Below are 7,557 nucleotides of genomic sequence, written 5' to 3' on the forward strand. Positions count from 1 at the left end.
AAGGTAATTTTTCTCTTTTTGTCACATAATGAATATAAAGGTTTCATTACACTAGTCACTTTATTTGAAAAAAAAAAAAATTGTGTTAAGTGTTAGTTATCAGACAAGGTCTGGGATTTGCCACAATAATTTTGAATTTGTTCTTGGCTGGACGTTGCTCCTCATCATTGATAATGTTTCCTTTACTCAGTATGACTCTTAAGATTTTAGGTGTGATTCTTGACAACAAATTTACTTTTGAGAAAGACTTGTTGCTGAACTTGACTTTTCATTGGCTCGCGAATTGTTTGTTCTACATTCACCCCTTAGCGGAATAGGACAACTAGCCATAGACTAACAGGCCGCCGCAGAAACATCTATGATTGTAATAATGACGACTTTTAGAAAAGAGATACATCCATGATAGTTTGTTTATTTACCAGTAGTTTACTTAGTTTATAAGGGCTGGGCACAAGGCCAATTAAATTACTTCCTTTTTTTTTTGAAAATACCTTATTTAAAAATTCCAAATTTTTGTAACGAACTACCTCCAAGAAAAACTAAAAGAGTTTAAGTTTACATTGTAAAATATTCAGTCAACAAATCCCTTCAACAATGGCAACTCAGATATACTCACAGAAAAGGAAATGAGATATATCTGAGTTAAGTATACAAAATGTATACGTGGTAATATACTTACGTAATTATAAATAGATGTAATACATAATTCATAAATATATATCATGGTTTAAGTAAAATATGTTTGTATATAGGGTAGAAAGTGTAAAATTATTTCTCATTTAACACAAGAATAATGGATATAAAAGCATAGCAAACTGCCCACGGATAGTTAGTCTGCACCCAGTTGTCCTAGACCCACCCCTTGGGTGGGAAGAATTGTATTTACTTTAATTTATATCATTTAAATTAGACTTGTATGTTTAAAGGTAAAGCTGCACATTTACTTATCTTAACGGTCCCATGAAGCATTGCCTGCCGTTTTAGTTTTTCGTCACATTTACCTTCATATACAAATTTCACTTGATTCATTTTAATTTAAAGCTCACAGCATTTTGTTAACTTTAAATAAACGTTTATGTGAAGAACCGACTTCATTAATTCGTTCAGTAGATTTGTCTCGCACGCACTAACAGGTAGCTTGTATCACATTTTCCGGAACTAACCCCTCTCTCCTTTCTTCTTCCCTCAATCTCCAGGGTGTAAAGAGTTTTCTTCACTTCTTTCCTTTTGTATTCTGGTCTCGATCTCACTAATATAGTAGTTACCCTTGAAATTTTAGTTTCCAAACTTTACTGAGTAATGTTGATTCTTTTGTTAAACTACATGTTTTGAGACAAACTATAACACTGGTTTTTAATAAAATTTTATTATTGCTGATTAATAAGTATCTTATTATTATCTGCCAGTACCAGTTCAGGTCTGATTAATCTTAGGATTTTGGCCCATCACTCCAGCACTTTGCTAATTATTCTTCTTTTAAATTATTCATTTTTAGTATGTCATAATAGATAGGATTATTATTATGTATGTTCCCTTAGAGTTGCAAGATTGCTCTTAGTATTTTGTACAAAATTCTGCCTCAACCAAAATTCCCGATATGGCACCTCAACAAGACTCACCTGTGGGAAGCTGACCCCACGTGAACCGATTTACACTGGTGACTGATCCTGAATCCCATTTGGTAGTGAGCCGCCACTTTTGACCGGATGCATGGGTCAAACTGCATCTGTTTGGCTCACCCCAGTCCTTTCCTCAACAACCAGAAGAAAATGGGCGAGTACTGGTGTCCTAATGACTGGAGAGAGTGAAGATAAACATGAAAGCTGTGCCAGCAATCCCGATTTTTCAAGAAGCTAAGACTACAGAGGGGTGGACCAGTCAACGAAAGGTGCAAGCTATAACAACGGCCATCTTGTGGAGAAGGGCTACTTACATTAAGTGCTTGTAAGTGAGCGCAGGTAATTAAGTGGGGCCACAGTAAATTTTCCCGTTTTAGGATAGAATTTTTATTCCACTTTGTTCAAGTATTGCTGGCTTTTACACAATTTGGGCTGAGTTAGTGTGATTTTTGTAAAAACTTTGTATAATTTTTGCCTTAAGAAGTCTCACGTTACATGACTACGTGTCCGACCCAATTTCAATCTTTTAATGTTACAAAGGCCTTGAGTCTTAGTTAGAATAATTTTGATTTCCTTTAGGTATTTGATTACCCCTCTGCATTTTTTTTTATTTAATTTAATCGTGTTCAGTTCAACCTTTTTGCTGCTCATGTGAAGATATTCGATTTCACCCTGTAAATTTTACAATAAGCCAATTAGATTAGGTCGCATAACTTCATATTTCTACTCCTTTTATTTCTTGATTGTGTCTTATATAAAGATTCAGTTTGGGACAGTATACATGAAATAATAAAAAGTGAGTATCTGAATAACTTGAAGGTATAAGTGATTTAGCAGTGTAGTCAGCATTCATTATCAGAGCTTCAAAGGTAAAGATCCTTAATTTAACTCGATTTTCATACATCACTGCTCCCCTCTATTGCCAGTGTCTTTATCCCTTTGCCAGTGTCTTTATCTCTAACGTAAAATTCCTATCCAGCATTTAACTGGGGTGCCTCAGAGAGAGACGAAATAGAGCCTTAGAGTGGGATGGCTTTATAATTAACAGAGCTAATGTAGCCTATCTAATTACATTTTTCACGTGTGGAGTTTTCAGGCCTCTGGACAGATGAGGGTTTTCTATTAAAAAGTGAAGATTTGCAAACAGCATCACCAAAGTTATTGCCAGGGTACTGTGCCCTTGTGTGTTAGTGCTCCTATCATCCCCTATTGACCTGTCTTACATATTGTACTGAGACATTCCTGGAACAAGTTCCCACTTAACAATCAAAATAAATATTCTCCACATAACCTAGTCATTGTCAGATTTGTTTTTTTCAATTTTTCATTAAACTCCAATTCTAAAGACCCTGTACCAGAGATCATAGTACCTAAATGATCCTACCTCATTCCTGTGATATTTCAGCTTCCATTGCATATGCCATTCTCAGCTCTCTTTCTTATATTTATCATAAGCCCAATCTCATGTAATATTTCTTGCATTATGGTAAGCAAGCATTGCAAATCCTGTGGTGATCTGCTAAGGATAGCATCATCAGCATACTCTAGGTCAGTCAATTTCCCATTACCAGTCCAGTTTAATTCTACTCCCACATCCCCAACTGTTCAAGGCATAACAAAATCCATGGTAAAGATAAAAACATAAGTGACATCATATTCCCTTGGAGTACTCTACTGTTTACTGGAAATCAATTTGATAAGACTCCACTTACATTAACTTTGCACTTGCTATATTCATACTTAATCAAATTTACATATTTAATAGAAATTCCACAATAACTCGGAGCTATCCAAAAAATTGACAAGTGCACACTATCAGAGGTTTTCCATAGTCCACAAATGCCATCAAAAGTGGACTTTTATATTTAATGTATTGCTGTACATTGTCTTAAAATGAAAATTTAGTTAGTACAACTTCTATCTTTTCTAAATTCTCCTTGTTCATCTCTCAGAGAAAGATTGATGAAAAATCAATCTTTCTCTCTAGTCTCTTCGGAATAAAGAATATTTACAAGCAGGAATTATCTCATTTTAACTACACTAAAATATACAGCTTGAATTTTAAGATAGTTTTTTTTTTAATGAAATAATTAACTTAAAAGTGAACAAATGTATTGAAAATAATTTCTTTCTCTACATACTAAAAACTGAAGGACAAGAAAACTTCACCAAATAGGTCAAAATTCTATTTTTATGATCCACATCAATAATATCCTCTATCAACAATAACTCATTTTCCAAAAGTTTTCTTCAAAATTCTATTGCACATTCCTAATTTCTTGATTTCTACAATAAATTCAATTCTTTTCATTAACCTGTATAAAAATACACGCAAGAAAATCCTTTTACTTGTGTTGAATATAATTGATTTCTATGGTCATTCTAGGATTCTAAACAATATAACCCTATCAGCAGTATAAAGTTGAGAAGTTGTGACTATTAAATAAATAATTAAAAGAAAATTACATGATGACTCGATTAAATGCCCATTCCTCGAAATAGTATCACCAAAACCATAAATGAAAGTAGAATCAATAAATGTTTTAGGGTCTTCAAGGAGTTAAAATTTCAATGCGAACTTTACAATTATTTCTACTAATTTTAAGAACTTTTTATTAATCCACAAAAAATTATAACACAGCCAAATTAAGATACGTTTAAGGGAGAGAGAGAGAGAGAGAGAGAGAGAGAGAGAGAGAGAGAGAGAGAGAGAGAGAGAGAGAGAGAGAGAGTTTTATACAAGGTGAAAAGTAATTTGTAAGTGATTTAAAGACTAAGTTGATTCACAAGAAGATGCCAGTGAAGAATTAATGTACAATGTAAGATATGAAGTGCATTACTCATATGATTGCTCTTAGTTATTCGATTTCATTGCAAACTTTAAAATTATTTCTGAATGGCTCTTTTCTCACTTTTATAAGTTCACTTACATTTTTAACCCATCCAAATCAGACTAATCTTTTCTACAAGTAGCAATAGCTACGAATGTTAATATAGGATGTTTACGTGATTCTATCAACTATATTTCATTACTTGACTCCTAAACTTGGATCATTTCATGTTTTAGTGTCCTTCCACCATTTTAATAATAAATTAGATATATCTATTTTTAATCAGGGACATCTACATTCAAGTACAAAAATTAGTAATAGCAAAAACAATTTTGAAAAACAATAAATTTAAAGACGACTATATTCAGGGTAATAATTCTCACTATATACATGCTTTTCATCTTATAAAAGTGCCGACATTGAATAGTCGATTTAAAATTAATTAGAAATGGCTATGGGGTTAGAATTTTTCCAGAAATTAATATTCAGGAAAAATATTTGATCATGATCTTTACACTCAAAAGGGCTTTTCACCTGTATTTATTTTCACATGCCGTTTCGAGTGACTTCTCACAGAAAATGTTTGTCCACAATCTTTACATTCAAAAGGCTTTTCACCTGTATGGAATGTCATATGATTGCTCAAATGCTTTCTCTGAGTAAATCTTTTGCTGCAATCTTTTCATTCAAAAGGCTTTTAACCTGTATGGATTCTCATATGTTTGTTTAAATAACTTCTCTTAGTCAATCTTTTGCCGCAATCTTTACATTCAAAAGGCTTTTCACCTATATGGATTCTCATATGTTTGTTTAAATCACTTCTCTTAGTCAATCTTTTGCCGCAATCTTTACATTAAAAAGGCTTTTCACCTGTATGGAATGTCATATGACTGCTCGAATGATTTCTCTGAGCAAATCTTTTGCCGCAATCTTTTCATTCAAAAGGCTTTTCACCTGTATGGAATGTAATATGACGGCTCAAATGAATTCTCTGAGTAAATCTTTTGCCACAATCTTTACATTCAAAAGGCTTTTCACCTGTATGGATTCTCATATGTTTGTTCAAATCACTTATGTTAATAAATCATTTGCGCAACGTTTACATTCAAAAGGCTTTTCACCTGTATGGAATATCATATGACGACTCAAATGAATTCTCTGAGTAAATCTTTTGCCACAATCTTTATATTCAAAAGGCTTTTCACCTGTATTGATTCTCATATGTTTGTTTAAATCACTTCTCAGAGTAAATCTTTTGCCGCAATCTTTACATTCAAAAGGCTTTTCACCTGTATGGAATGTCATATGACGGCTCAACTGAATTCTGTGAGTAAATCTTTTGCCTCAATCTTTACATTCAAAAGGCTTTTCACCTGTATGGATTCTCATATAACTGCTCAAATTGCTTTCCCAAGTAAATCTTTTGCCGCAATCTTTACATTCAAAAGGCTTTTCACCTGTATGGATTCTCATATGTTCGTTTAAATCACTTCTGTTAGTAAATCTTTTGCCGCAATCTTTACATTCAAAAGGCTTTTCACCTTTATGGAATGTCATATGACGGCTCAACTGAATTGTGAGTAAATCTTTTTCCGCAATCTTTACATTCAAAAGGCTTTTCACCTGTATGGATTCTCATATGATTGTTCAAATGACTTCTCTGAGAAAATCTTTGGCCACAATCTTTACACTCAAAAGCCTTTGTCCTTTGGTGCCAATGACTTCTCACTTAGTATACATTCACAAGGTTCAGAATGGGTACTTTTGAAATTCCCATGTTCGGTAGATATTTCTCTAAGAAGGTTCAGAATGGGTACTTTTGAAATTCCCATGTTCGGTAGATATTTCTCTTAAGACAGTAGAGTCCTCACGTCTAGAAAGAAATATATATGAGAATTAGTCTTCCTTTTCTTGAGGGATGAAAACAAGGGAGGTCATTTCCTTCGATTGAAGTTGACCTAACTTTCCATTGTTGTCTAATAAACTATGGTCTGCTGGGGGAGATTGAAAGATGCCAACCTCAACCTTTTCATCCAAATACCTACCTTCAGTCTGTGCTATTTTAGAATTTTCATAACTAACATTTTCATTCCCATTGAAATGTTTGTAAACCTTGTTTGACAACGTTTCATGGTGTAGAAATAGTTGATTGGAGAATGGTAACTGCATTCGTGGGAGAATAGTTGAATTGACTAGTTAGTTCCTTACTTTTTGTTCTCATTTTTGGTGTTCGTTTATGGATGGAAAGTAAACTGAAAGATTGCCATTTGTTATTAAATGTAAATATTTAACTTTCCCCTTTTTGTATTCTAATTGAATTAATGAATTCAATGTTAAATGTATTCCTTATAAGGAACGGTTTGTTTTCCCGTCTTTATTTTTCAACGGTTGCTCGAGAGTTTCGGACAAGGAAAAAGAGTTGATGATATGTTTTAGTCCGACTTGAAGTTCAGTCTCTGCAGAACTTATTAGCCGGCCAGATTTAAAGAATGAGTGTTCTTTCTGCCAATAAAAGTGAATTTTAAAAATTCGAAACCAAGATGAGATCGTTTCTGGAAATAGTGCAGGTAAGTTGATTGATTGATTGATTTAAAGTTTTCAGGCATCCTGACATCTAAGGTCATTGACGCCGGTAACATTTAATTTATGTATACAAAAATAAAAAATAAAATAAAATAAAAAATAAAAGTATTCAATTAAAATTATAAAAGTTGAATGTCATAAAAGTTGAATATTTTTCAGAAGACCTGCTTCTGAAATAAATCTAAAAATGCCACTTGCATGGTAGGACACATTATTTCCAAGAATCTTGGCAAGGATGAACCTGCCACCCTCACCTCGAGCCTCAAACAAATATCTATTCCTTAAGTTGTTATAATTGGGGCATTCGGTCAACAAATGCCTTACTGTTAGAGGTACTAAACAGTCGTCACAATACGGTTTGTGTTGGCCCTTCAGCAGAAACTCGTGTGTCAACCGAGTGTGACCAATACAGAGACGACAAAGAGACGTCTCCCATTTTCGGGGCATCATATTATACCTCCAAGGAGATATGTCATTTGTTACCTCTCGCATTTTATTGCCATCTAGGCTATCCCATTGCTGTT

The 7,557-nt window shown here is 33.5% G+C and overlaps 2 pseudogenes; both read right to left on the bottom strand.

Annotated features, from left to right (window-relative positions):
- Positions 1-4,505: 4,505 nt before the first annotated feature.
- LOC137623050 (gastrula zinc finger protein XlCGF8.2DB-like) lies at positions 4,506-5,504 on the bottom strand (annotated as a pseudogene).
- A 17-nt stretch (positions 5,505-5,521) lies between these two features.
- Positions 5,522-6,619, bottom strand: LOC137623502 (zinc finger protein 383-like; annotated as a pseudogene).
- Between the last annotated feature and the right edge of the window lie 938 nt (positions 6,620-7,557).

Source organism: Palaemon carinicauda, chromosome 30, assembly GCF_036898095.1.
Source record: "Palaemon carinicauda isolate YSFRI2023 chromosome 30, ASM3689809v2, whole genome shotgun sequence".
Classification (NCBI taxonomy): domain Eukaryota; kingdom Metazoa; phylum Arthropoda; class Malacostraca; order Decapoda; family Palaemonidae; genus Palaemon; species Palaemon carinicauda.